The sequence below is a fragment of the Lytechinus variegatus genome, chromosome 3 (assembly GCF_018143015.1).
Source record: "Lytechinus variegatus isolate NC3 chromosome 3, Lvar_3.0, whole genome shotgun sequence".
NCBI lineage: Eukaryota > Metazoa > Echinodermata > Echinoidea > Temnopleuroida > Toxopneustidae > Lytechinus > Lytechinus variegatus.
In genome coordinates, this window is record NC_054742.1 from 28493862 (window position 1) to 28508846 (window position 14985).

A 14985-nucleotide genomic window follows, 5' to 3' on the forward strand; every position below is an offset into this window, starting at 1 on the left:
GATACCTCCAAGAATCCATTGGAAGAGAAAAATGTAAAAAAAAAAAATAAAGGACTTTCATATACTAGTAACTTCTCAATTTTCAAGGGGCTTTGTGAGTTTGAAAAGGAACAAAAAACAGTCGACAACCGAACGAAATTCGGCGCGTTCGTTATAGGTCCCAAATACAGGATGAAGATGATGAAAATGATGATGGTAGTGGTGGTGAAGATGATGATGATGATGATGATGATGGTGGTGGTGGTGGTGTTAGTACGATGATTACAATGATGATAATGATCAAACCAAAGTATCCCGTTCAATAGTCCTTCTATACATTCCCCGTTTTGTTTTAGATTTACGAATCTAGCTTTAAAAAGGAATGGCAAATGTCATTTTTAAGTGAACACGTCCGGCACAGAAATAAACTAAGGTATATGTAGGCTAGGTTAATTATGTCTTTAATTAACTTACTTTTTGTAAGATTGCGATATAGCCTTAGTTTTAGTTTGGTCCGAAGACAAATCTAGATTCTAGGTGTATAATTCAGTGTTCATTTAACATTATATTGGGCTGTTTGGTTTTATGAGTAATTCTCTGAATATGTATTTATAAAGTACATTAATGAGTGAAATGTCAAAACACATGTTTCTTAACCTGGTAAGTCACCCTTGCCAACTTATAGGCCTAGATAATATTTTCTTTAAGCCTATTTTAGAGGACACGTCCACCCAACCAAAAAGTTGATTTGAATAATAGGAGAACAATCCAACAAGCAAATCACTGAAAATTTTATTAAATGGGATCTAAATTAAGAAAGTTAAGACATGCTAATATTTTGCTAAATTTCACAAAATCAGTTATATTCACATTCGCTGAGTAGGGCATTTAACTGTTTTGTAAAAAAAATAAGCGAAATTTAAAAATGTAGTAACTTTCTTTTTTTACATCCGATTTTGATGAAATTTACAGCGTTAATTTTGTTTGATTTTTCTCTATTAATTCAAATCAACAATATTCTGGGGTGGACTTGACCTTTACGTTTTGGCAAATTCTCTTAAGTGCCTGTCACTACAACAAGTAATTAATAGATATCTTAAAGGATACTCTGGGCTGAAAATAATTTACATCCAAATGAATAGAGTAAATTTCACAGAGCAAAATGCTGAAAATTTCATCAATATCTGATAAAAGATAACGAAGTTATTGAATTTTAAAGCTTGTGTATAGTTTTGGTAAATCCACCAAAATGCACCTATCACTATTCCAATTCATTGCTAGCTAATATGAATGGATATGCCCTATAACAGTTATGATGTGGAGGATATGAAATGAAAATGTGTTTTACAGGATAAATTTTGCGATTTTACATGGAAATTTAACTTGATCGGGTCACCCGATCAAATTAAAATATCTGTGTATTTTTGTCTTTCAATTAAATCCTATTCCAAATCATGGAATGGGCTGAAACTTTCAAGATATGTTCTTTGTCTGTAATTTTTGGATATCTAATCACTAAATTTATAAGATAAGTGCTTGAATGCCCATTTTTTAAAATTTAAAACAAGCATCGCCGAGAGAGGGCGCTATATATCCAAGATTTGAATATTTGAAATTTTCTCAGAGAAGTGCAGCTGGAAAAATATCTAACGGTCTCTATGCTTCAGTAAGACTGTCATATTAGATGATATTCGATTATCAATCACATTATTGACCCTTTACCAAAGCTATACACAGGCTTTAAAGTTTAGCAATATTTTGTAAAAACAGTTATGCACATCATCATGAATATTCTTTAGGTAGGCTGATGATGTCACATCACCACTTTCCCTTTTCTTATGAAATCATAATTGAGCACAATTTCACAAACATGCGCGAATGATATGTCTCCCTTACAATAAAATAAGTTGCAGCAATGAATATCTAATGCACTAATTCAGTTGTCAATCCTACTTTTAGTTCTTGTGGGATAAATTTTAATAGACCTAATTTCATATAATAAAATAACAAATGGGGATATGACATCATAATTGAATATCCATGAAGACATGTCCAGAATTGTTTGACCAAAATTATACAAACTTTTAATATATCATAACTTTGTTATTCCTTATCCCATTTTGATAATATTTTCAGTGTTTTGTTTATTTAATTTTTCTTTATCTGTTTAAATCATAGTATTGTTAGCCCGGAGAACCCCTTTATAACATTTCTGATGTGGAAATTATTAAATTGAAATGGGTTTCATTCGATGAATATTCCACCAATTGCGACTCAACCCTTCGTTTTGAATTGTTGGTGCCAACAAAACCCGAAATTTAGAAATAAGGCCGTTTTGCATCCCCGCTCCTCCCCCACACCACCTCAAGAACTTGACCATCTGACCTTTGTTACCATCTTGATAACCGCATCAACTACCAAACGTGAGAAAACGTATATATTTACAGCTGATTCAAACGATCTTATTCGGCACTGATTGTCATTTATCGATATTCACCTTTGATGAAGAGCAGAAAAATTCTAACGATAAAAAGGTTTACGCTGGATTAATGACCAAATTTGCTTACGTGATAATTTTCACTTAGAAAATAAATCTAGCCGAAAACAATCCTTATACTTTTTCGTCGCTAAGAAAGCTAATATTCCATACCAAATGGGTCCGTATACGTTCGATGAACTCTGCTGATATATAAATTTGTGACCATTTTCATGAGGCATGTATTGTGCTCAGATTGTTTATAAAATGATAAATAAGAAATAACCATTGCAATTTAAAATCATAAACATATCCCTGATCGAAACCATGATGTTGTTTGCCGTTATGATCGGTTATTTTGTCTCATTTCCTCAATTGATAGAACTGTAGCATGAAATCATGTTTACATTCATGAATGAATACAGATATTGCTTCATATGACTCTTATTCTCACAGGGTAGCAATACGTCGAGCGTCTGTCAATGACACAGAAAGCCCCATCTTATAATTATTTGATATGAGCGTTCCAGCAATTATCATGATCATACCGAGTTTTATATTAGGCAAGGGAAGAAAGGAGGAAAGGAGCGAATGCGTAAAAGGGTAGAAAGAAGCATTGTGACAATTTTTTTATTGTTTGTTCATAAAAAAGAGAGGCGTCTTCTCTTTTTTTAATTATACATCAATTTTTCTTCTGCGCTTCGCGCGGGAGTGGATGATTACCGTGCAACCAGTGTTTGTCGTACCCTTTCTAAACTCCCCTTTTCCCACCTACTACATGACGAGCGTACATACATCTAAATACAGTTTCAGAACATGGGTCTATCAAAAGAGGTATATTTCCCGCCATTTTTGTGGTAGCGGTAAACTCTATCAGGGATGATCACATGATAGAGTCTTATGCCAAGATGACAGACGTATAAATTGTAGATGTAAGAATGGCTGGGTTGAAAATTATAGAGGTTATATAACGCCAATGGCAGGAATAGAAAAAACTAAATTTTATTATTTCACTTCCTCGTTTGTTTCACTCCCTCGTTTATATGTTTCTGCCCCAAAATGGTAGATAGACACGTATACTCCGCTACCCTACATTGCACAGTTCCCCTGCTAGTCACAATAGAAAACATGGGTAAGGAGATTGCTATTTGCAAGGGTCGCTTGCCATAATCAACATGATTAACGAAGAGGGTCGCTAGTCATGACTACGATAATTATTCATAAGGGTCGATATGGAAGAGGGTCGCGAGACATAATCGAGTAATAAGGAGAATCGCCAGTATAGGGCCGCTAGTCATACCTGGAATAAGAAGGTCTACAGACACAATAAAAAATCTCAAGTTGGAGGGCTGTTGATCATAATCAAGTGAAAGTGTCGATAGTAAGAACAGAAAACGAAGGTTTCTATTTACATGATTTACTATAAATAAATGAACTATTACTCAATCTTTTTGCCAATTAGTGAAGTGACACTCGTCCATTTCGATTTTATTATAATATTTTTAAACCGAACTCGATCGAGGTAATATTCATTAAAAATACTTGTTATCTTAATTTGGCCCAAATTTGTGAAAGTAGTGCGCCTCATGCATGTTAGGGCTGTGTTTATAAAACTTTCATTTATTTCATATCCTGGCTCTAACTTCCTTCTTTTCTTTTGAATAATTTTCTTGCCATTTTTACCTCGGTCATTTTACGTCTGGCATTTTTTTACGTAGCACCGAGGAGCACGAACGCTCTCTCGAAAACTAGAGTGAGTAATAACATATAGGCTTGCAGCCCCTTCTATCATCCGAAGGGGCATACCTTAATTACTGAACTCACTGATGTAACTAGTAAAAATATTTCATTATGTTGATTTGACATTGTTTAAAGATATAAATATAAAGAGAAGACGTGTTTAAAAATATCTATATGCAGAAAATATCACATTGCAACACGATGTGAAGTAAAGGAAGCCTTTTTATAGTGAAATTCGCAGTCATAGTATAAACAAATAATATGAGTTTGTTCTTCCAACGCTCGTTTCAGATTCTTTCAAAATTATATTTGATTTTATTTCTGCATGCACATCAAAGATATATAACATAAGTATACAAAGATAATGATTAAAATATATATATCTAAATCAAGCCATATCAATTTTTAAGTATCTATTTCAAATCTTTAGCTTTGCTGTAGATCTTTTAATGCTTTACTATAAAATGCTCTACCTGTACGTCTTAGTTTTGTAAAAATTCGATCTTATAAGAACAAAAATACTGCCATGTTTTTAAGTGAGAAACGGGTAATTTACCCCGGTTATTTCTATCGAATAGGGTAGTGGAATGCCCTACCTGAACGATGGCATCGGTGTATACAAGCAGTGACTGAGTAGATGGCTGTCCTTTTCGCTTTATATCCAAACATTTATTATCAACCAAAGGTATATTCCTATCTGCTCCGTGGCGACTGAATTGAATAATCTTATCATACTTGCCTCTATCTTATGAAAGGATGATTAAAAGAACCGTGGGAATTATACTTACCACGTGACCACATATCCTCAATCTTTTTTTTTCTTTAGACAGGCAGTAACTTTTAGGCGTTGGAAGGAGAAAGCATTGAAACTCTAAAACGGTTTATGGGCACAGGGTGGCTATAAGTGCGATTTAACGACGTGATAATCAACGTTTGTCATAAAAATAGCTATTATTTATGTTCCCTTCATGATTTGTGATAGGAAATACTAAAACATTTGTTTTCAGAATGAACCGTGACAATGAATGAGCTCTCTGTGCATTGTATGGGATTTTTTTTTAATGATAATGACGTCCAGTGGTGGATGTTTGTGGTTTATTAACATGATGATTAATACATGAAATTTTGGTATCAATTACAAACACACACTAAGAAATACATGTATGTGGCATAATACATCTTTTGATAGTGAAAGAATGATGAATAATGTTGGCATACTACATGCAAATCTGCATATCTATTTTATTCAAAGCAAGTAGCTTACATATCTCTGGTTCAATTATTATAATTGTAAACCATGTAGTTGGCCTACATTTATTTATGAAAAAAAAGTTGTTTCGAAGAATTTACAGGGAAATCAATTTAACACTGATGGTCTTATGTTTCGTAGGCTATGAACCATCTACTAACACACTGACTAAGTTAAACAATTATTTTGTTTTTTCCCCCCAGAATACAAGGAGTCCATCTATCCATGGAGCTACCAACAGATCTGTGATATATCTGTGCAATAATACATTTCTGTTACTTGCACTGCAAAATTGAATGAACACCAGTCTAGCATTTAATCATAGGAAATGTGTATAGAAAGGTGCTGAAAAACGACACATCGATGAAGTTGATGATCATGAGGATAATGGTAGTGATAATGATGAAAATTATTATGAGGAAGAGGAGGAGCAGGAGGGTGGTAAGAATGATGAGGATGATATTTGCCATGCTAGTGGTGTTAGACCGAAACCTAAATTACAAAAAAATTGTGTGGTTCAGATACATATTCCGTGCTAGTGTCGGATGAACAAATAATAAATAAAAACCCTTGACAGTGTATTTATTCATCTATACATTTAATTAATTATTTATGAATTAAGTAATTTATCTATTGAATTATTTTCTTATTTGTTATAATTTATTACTTATTTATTGGTTTATTCATCCATTTATTCATCAATATATATTTATTCATTTATCCATTCATACATATTCATTTATTTGTTGATTAATCATTTGATCAATGTTTGTTCATAAATCATTTATCATCCCATTTTGTATTAATTTATTTATATTTGATTTTATTGATAATCAATTATCATTTTCAGCATGATGAGAACGAAAAAAAAATATTCATGAGCATATAAGAACGCAGAAAATACAGATAATTCTCAAGACTCAAACAATTGATCTTAAGGTAAAAACGAACTAAAATACATTTCCACATAACAAAGAGCATTTGAGATAATCTTCCTTTTTCTTTTCCCCATTACGTATAGAAAATGCAAGCTTAATCATAACGTAGAAATTAATACAGGTATAATACCAATTTTAGTACGATAATACGCCAGTCGGTGGACTGCACTATATCACAAGAAGAAAAAGAAGAAATTACAATACTAGTTACGAAAAGGCGTGGGAAACAATCCACAACATTCCACCCTTTCAACAAAATTCACATTTCTATTCCACAAATATAAGATAATATCTTTATTAAACTTATTATTGTTATGATCGAACACATCAAATTTTAGCCTGTAGTGTTGTCCCCCAAGAACTGGCTAATCTCGTTTGTTAAGATATCATCAGATGAAAGCACGCAATGCACACATTATTTTTCCTACTCCCAAGCAGTAATTGTCACATGAAGTTAATGACCCATGACGTAAATAATCCATTAAATTCGGAAGAACCATTAGGATAACAACATACGTGTTGCATCTGCAGGGTCATCCCAGTCATAAAATCGTTTCTCAATATTAAATTTCGGGGGGGGTCAGTGAATTTGCATTTGATAAAAAATTGGGATTCCCATCAACAATATATCTGTTAGCTTTTATCGGAGACCATGGTCCACCCCTTGATGTACTTGCTTGAACCATCATGTTTACTTATCCAAAAAAAAACTTACTCAAATTACTGTCCATATCGAATGAAATAGGGAAGATTCTGGGGATTACTCAATTTATGATATGACAAGGAATGGAAATTTATGAGAAAGTAAATCTATTCTAACAATTAGTTTAATTGACTGATATTATATACAAAATATATACTGGGATTCAATCAAAAGATTCAAAGTAATAAATTCACGGATTATTAACAAACGTGTACGTTAATTATGCCAATAATAAATTTAAACAAAGATTGTACGCTACATCGAAATTTCACAAGCTCAATTTTTTTTATATATATTATGCGATATTTCAGTTTTATGTTCTACTGAGTTAACGTTAAAATTCTTCATGTAGCTTATTTTGATTCCAGAGAGTTATAATCATTGGAAAATAGGAATAATGACTTCAACTCCAAATTGCGTCCATTGTCCTATCAAACAATGAAACCATCAGAAACTCCCAAATTTGTTGTTTCACATTATTTTCTTTGTATTCTTGTTGAGTTTACCATAAATCTGCCCCCCCCAAAAAAAAAGGATAGGGAGAATCCTCTTCCCCCTTTCTGTAACATAATATATGTACATATTATGTATATATATATATATATATATATATAATTTATTATGTATACTATTATGTAAAAAAATATACACAACAACTTTTCGCCTTTCACTTTAAGCATAAGAACTATTATGTGCTGTTATTTAAAATAATAAACAATAAAGCCAACATTTTCGTTTTGCTCGAAAAATTAGGAAAATTAGAAAAAAAATAGCCTGCAAAAATATTTCTCCGCCTTTCCCTTTCCAAATGTAGACGCAGAGGGAGCAGTGCAAGATTATCGTGCCTACGACAGAAGCGTTTGAGTGAATCAACCACAAAGACTGTTGTCGCATGCGTTAATGAGAGGTCCTACATGCAAATATATTTTAAAAACTAATTATCAGTATCAGTTTTTCGATATTGATAGTATAGTTAATTATGATCATTAATGACATTAAAATACATAAATATACAAATAATTTGTGACGTATAGGCAAAAGGCCAAGAGAAAAACAAAGAGTAGGCCCTAACCAAAATTTACCACTTAATTTCTATCACTGTAAGTTTTATCTTTTATCATTGTTTTTCGTACACATATTAAACCTATCAATATCTTGACAACCCAATCCCCCAATTTCATTACGCTTCAAAATTCCTTTCGGCGTTAATATTTCCAAATTTATATTGGTTGTTCCGATTTCTATCACTCTCTCTCTCTCTCATAGACTCTTCCTCTCTTCCCTCTCTCCCCAATGGTTCAATGATTATTCATTCGAGCGGGTTTCATGATTAATTCATCAGCAGTGTGATCATGGCGCCGTAATTTATTTTATAGGCCTAATTATTATTTTTATAAGCGCAGTATCTCAGACGTCAGAGGAAAAAAAATATGATTGGAAAAAAAATTGACAGTAATTCTATTTTTGTTTTGAAATATTATTGTCATTCTCCTAGTTTTTCTAATTGGAAATGTAGAAACAAAGTTAAAACCGACTTTTCCCCCTTCGATTTTATCCACTCAGAATATCTCGCTGTTGTTGCAACTGTTGCAAACTTTGTATACGTGTATAGTCTCTCCCAGTATAAACATAGTCGGTATGTTTTGGTTCCGGGGTCACATAGTATTTCTTGGTTCACGTCCAGGATCGTAAAAATCATCTTTCTTGAAGAGTCAACGACCAGGTTTACGACCTGACCTCTGAACCTTTCCATACCTTACATATCGTCGGCCGTGTGGGGGCGTAGATCATTTTCTTCTCTGGCGATGTGCTGTGATATCCATCCATGTCGTAAGTACATGTTAGGGCATACACAGTAGGCCTATGTGTATTATGTTTGTGATAAGTTGTTTTAATTTTAACAACGTTGACGTAAGATCGGTGATTTCGTAACATGGACAGCACACTTTCTAATATTGGTTGACAAACAATAATAATAATAATCGATAAACGTATGACAACAGCAAAGACGCAATATATTTGAATCCTTACACTTGCTGATGAAGTTGTTTCCAAGACTTTTTTGCTGACCTGGTATAAATTTCTCAATATAAATTCACATCACGAGTATTCGATCATCATTGCCATCATCATCATTATCATCATCACCATCATCATTGTCATCATCGTCATCATTGTGATTGTCATCGTCACTTTCATTATTATCACCATCATAACTACCACCTTCACATCCACTGTCATAACCATTAACACATCCACAACCACCACCATGAGATATTCATGATTATCTCAAGGTCACGACCAGTAACAAATTCTTTACTATATACATCTCGTCTATTAGCACTACGACTACCACCACCAACAACATCACCACTACCATCACAACGACCCTATACGCGATTGTCATTATCTCATTACTATTCGATATATATGATTGATGTTGTTTTGGTCATGAATGTTTTCACCACCACTGATATTTTGTACCATCACCACCACCAGCAATAACATAATGTGACCACAACAAGCCCCATCATCACTGTTATCATTTTTGTCGACTCCTACCATTTCCATAACCATCGTAGTTATCATCATTATCAGTATCATCACCAACATCATCATTATTATGCATCAGCATCATCGTCATCAGTCATCCCACTGTCATCGTCTTTATTGCACCATTGCCGACAGTCACAAAAGCACCACCACCACCACCACATCATCATGCCCTACAATAATATGTTGTTATCATATTACTTTTATATATTTGTTTATTGTTGAGAATTATTATAATGTACATGTACTTACAACGAGCACCATCACCAAAATCATCATCATCATCATCATCATCACCACCACCATCATCATCATCACCACCACCATCATCATCATCATCACCACCATCATCATCATCACCATCACCATCATCATATCATCACCACCACCACCATCATCATCATCATCATCACCACCACCATCATCATCATCATCATCACCACCACCATCATCATCATCATCATCACCACCACCACCACCATCATCATCACCACCATCATCATCCTCATCAGCAATATTTAAGGACAACTGATGGGGGATCGTACTTTATTAAAACCATTTCTTACATATTAATTTCATTAATTTCAAATCACTCCAATTAACGTGGGGGCATTTCTTTATTTCATTGAAATTGAATAACTTTTTTAGAGTATTTTGTAATTAAGAATTTGTATTGATTAGATGAAAAAAGAGACATCAACCTCATGAGAATAAGATTATTTTAAAACATTACACAAAACTTTCTAGTGGTGATCAAAACTTTAATAGGTCATATACATGTATACATTGATACACTGCCTAGACTAGGCAAAAAAAACATACGTGTTCACACACTACAACTTTTTACAAGATGAGATTCGTTGAAAAGTGGAGACATTATGTACCTGCCGATACATAAACTAAACATGTCTTTGGTTTTGCCATAATGCAAGGTATAATACAGAAATATCTGATTGTTTATCTTCATATGTACGAACTAAAAAGTGACAACAATATATCATGTAAGTTCAACTTTGGTCGTCATTTTCAATGATTATTATAACAAATGACTCGCAGTCAATACATAGGGGAAGGCGGGGTAAGTTGAGCATAGGGGCAAGTTGAGCCACCAGCCCCAGGCCAATAATGAATGAGTCAGACATTGTGGTGGTGTCATATATTGATGACCCATAGCATAACCCCTAACCCCACCACATTGTTTTCAACTTTGAAACAAAAAGTATTTTTTTAGAGGGAGAAATATGAATTTCAGCCAAAAAAGTAAAAAAGAGTGTGAAATAGATAAGTGCTTTATAAACACACACATCTTTAAATATAATAAAGACATGATAACAACATTATTAGTCCAGGTATGGATCTTCATTCTTGTCATAGCCTTTTATATGATGGATGCATAATAAATGTGTGGATACAAAATTATCGCACTAAGTTCGGACTGGGGTAAGTTGAGCCAAACAGCATGGGGCAAGTTGAGCCATGGTAATTCCTATGGTAATGTATCTTAAAAAACAAACAAACCATAAAAATCGATTGAAATGCTGGCTGAAAGGAGCAAATTTACATGACTGCTCTTTTCCTTTTAAAGGATGTTAGTATTTATAGAGAATTAGCAAGTGAAAAGACTTTAAACAAAAAATTGACATGCTGGTTCTCCCCTCATACATTTTGTACATAGTTTTTGTGGCTCAACTTACCCCAGAAGGTGGCTCAAACTTACCCCATATATGGGGCAAGTTGAGCCATTTGACATCGTTTTTTTCAAAGGTCACGATGACTTTCAGTGTGGGGATAGAAAGTCATATATAGGTGGAAAATATTTCAGAAGAATTAAATTTCAAGGCAAGGTACTTATTTCGACAAGATTAATAATCATATCAATTCTAACATGCAAAAAGCAAAAACTGTCACAACTTACCCCGCCTTCCCCTACATAAAATAGTTTCCCCAGTCATCCGGGGCGGATCCATGTATGGCAAATCTTGGGAGGGGCATTGGTGGACAAGAATTTTTTTGCCAAGCACTCAAAAGTGGTCAAAGGACCCAAAAATTATAAGTATAAAAAACGTTGAGAATGGGGGGGGGGTAGGGTTTATCTCCACCCTAGAATCTGCCTCTACCTGCCATTTTGCATAAAGCAAGCCTATATGTGTTTTACAAAACATCATTAGAAATAATAAATTGGTTATTTTTGTTGAAAGAGAAAATCGCCAAAACTAAACAAATATTCAAGCAACCGCAACGACATATAAATTCACCCGTATCAAATGAAACATAATGATCTACAAGATAATCATATTTATAGTGTCATAACGTGTTGTTTGTCCCAGGGTTCAGCCAGATAACAATCCTTCAAATTCATCATTCAAATAGATGTAATAAAAAACCAACAGTTTACCGACAAACCACAAATACTACTCTACATAACAAACCCAAAATGAATTTTAAACAATCATTCCGTTGCATTATAACATTGGGAAACAACCATATGAATAAAATACACATTTACAAAAGTCACTACGTCTATATGTAGTTTATACATCGACCATTGGCAAGAATTGAATGAATGAAACACATTTAAACAGTTAGTGATGTTAAACTCTCATTTTTTTTATAAATTAGTGGGCAGCATATTAATGCTAAATGAAATCGCAATAATAACTGCTGGACCCCACAAAAACACCTCTACCTAAAATATTTCAAAACAAATAAATACATCAGAATTGACATGGGAAGTGAACATCTATCAAAAAAAAAATGTCAGATGCTATGTCAGTATGTAGGTGAGGAGAGAAAAGAGAGCAGATTGTGGTAATAATTCAATGTAAGTATGGATGTGATACATGTATACTATTTACATGATAAAGGAATGACAATGGGAGGGTGTATTCACACTTGAATTCATAACTATTCACTCCCTTTCTCCTTTGAACCATTCTAAACAGTATGAACAAGTATAGATATGATATTGATTTGTTTAACCTGCTTGCTAAGAAAGCATGCATGCTTGTAAGCAAGCAACCATAGGACCGAAGGTTTAGGGTCCTATCCAAGGGATCCGCGGTAATGAGGACAAATGACTTTCCAATGGGTACAAGGTTTATTAATCGAGTCCACACAACTCGGAATGTACTTCCTCGAAAGTCCAGTTATTTCTATCATTATTGAATTCCAATTAAAATCGTTTTTAATTGACTCTATTCAGGTCATGAAACTAACCTATAAATTTACATTTTTCAATCATAATTATGACCATGATAGTGTTTCTTCTTCGAACAAAAACCATCCTTATACATTAATCAAAATTATATCCACAACTGAAATATGGCTCTCTTCATGATATATGTGCACTTGAAATTATTATTTTAATGCTCTGAGCACCGGAGTGGCAACATCTGTACATCTATTGGTGAATTCTAAGAAAGATATCTGTATCTTTTTAACATTTAAAGGGGCAATGAAGGTGACAACACTGGTGCGCCTACACCACGTTGACAAAAATTTACTTCTTTCAGATAAAATGGTAGAAAGTTACCGTGTTCCCAGCATATTGTGAATAGTAAAGTTGAAAAGTTTACCCTACGTTTCTAAGTGTGGATGATGTAACAATATCAATCTTTGTAAAATAAAATAAGCTAACCAGTTAAGAGTTTGTTTACAGATCAAAACATACAATATTGAATCATCGAGTACTTGTATCGCTTAATCTCTTTATCAATCTATTTTTTATTTTATCATTTTTCTAATGCGAGAATTTGATATTCTTAAGGAGCACGGTCAATTCTCACACCTAGTAAAGTTATTCATTTAGCGTAACAAAGAAGGAAATAAGTCATAATTGTCATGATACGAAATTATTTTTATCAATAAGTCGTGACTACTACCATTTGCTAGTTTTATTTTATACATATATAATCATATATAACACTAAGCATAGTCTCATTTGAATTTATAAAAATATTGATGATAAGACCTCTTCAATGTAATTTATAATAACAAATTAAATTTTAAAACATAATCTGCTCAAAAAGTGTACTTAAAGGGGTGGTCCGGGCTAAAAATATTTATATCTAAATAAATAGAGTAAAATTCAAAAAGCGAAATGCCGAAAATTTCATCAAAATCGGTTAACAAATAACGAAGTTATTGAATTTTAAACTTTATCAATATTTTGTGAAAACAGCTACATGCACATCGTCATGAATATTCATTAGGTGGGCTGATGATGCCACATCCCCACTTTCCCTTTTCTTATGTTATTACATGAAATTATAAATGAATTGATAATTTTTGTTCATACATGTGTAAATGATGTGTGTCCATTATTATGAAATAAGTTGCGTCAATACAAAACTAATGCACTTAATTAGTTGTCAATCCAATTGTTTTAGTTCTTGGTAAAAAATTTTTTGAATAAACCTAATTTCATAATAACAAAATACAAAAGAACAAGTGGGGCTATGACATTATCAGCCCACCTAATGAATATTCATAAAGACATGTCTAAAACTGTTTCACCGGAATAATGCAAATCTTTAAAATTCAATAACTTTATTATTTGTCATCCGATTTTGATGATCAAATTTTCAGCATTTTGCTTTGTGAATTTTACTATATTTATTGAGATATAAATATCTCCAGCCTGGGCCATCCCTTTAAAAGACTACATGTCGTTATCAACACTTTAGAATGCTTTGTTAAACCATACCAAGGAGTTACTACTTGACCATTCCTAGAAAAAGAAATCAACTTTAAACTATAAGCATAATCATACATAAACATAACAAATGCGTACAGTTATCTGCTGTAAATGCCAAACATGTTGATTTTGTTGTGCGTAAAATGAGAACGGCGAAAGTAAAGTAAGAATTAAATTCTTTTATTGAATTTCCGCCAACTACCCTAAATCGTTGAGTGAAAGAAAATCGATTTTCTGTGTATTCTTAATACGCATTCATTCAGACAATTCTAAACAGGCATTCAAATAAAACTTATACTCCATCCACCAGCATGGATAGAATAGAGTCTGAGTGTGTTAGTTGTGTATTAAAAAATGGATAGTTTCAATTAAATCAAATTCAGTTTGGTCAATGATCTTTCGTAAACGATGCACTGCAAAAACTCCGGTGTTGATTCAACACCAGCCCAGAATCTATATATGTCCACACCAGAGAAGTATTGAAACAACACCAGTTTCGAATCAAACCGATGCTGTTTTAATACTAATTTGTGTTGTATAAACACCTTTCTGATGTTAGACCAAAACGAAACTGGTGTTGTTTCAAACTTCTCTGGTGTGGACATAGGCCTATATAAATTCTGGGGTGGTGTTAAATCAACACCGTAGTTT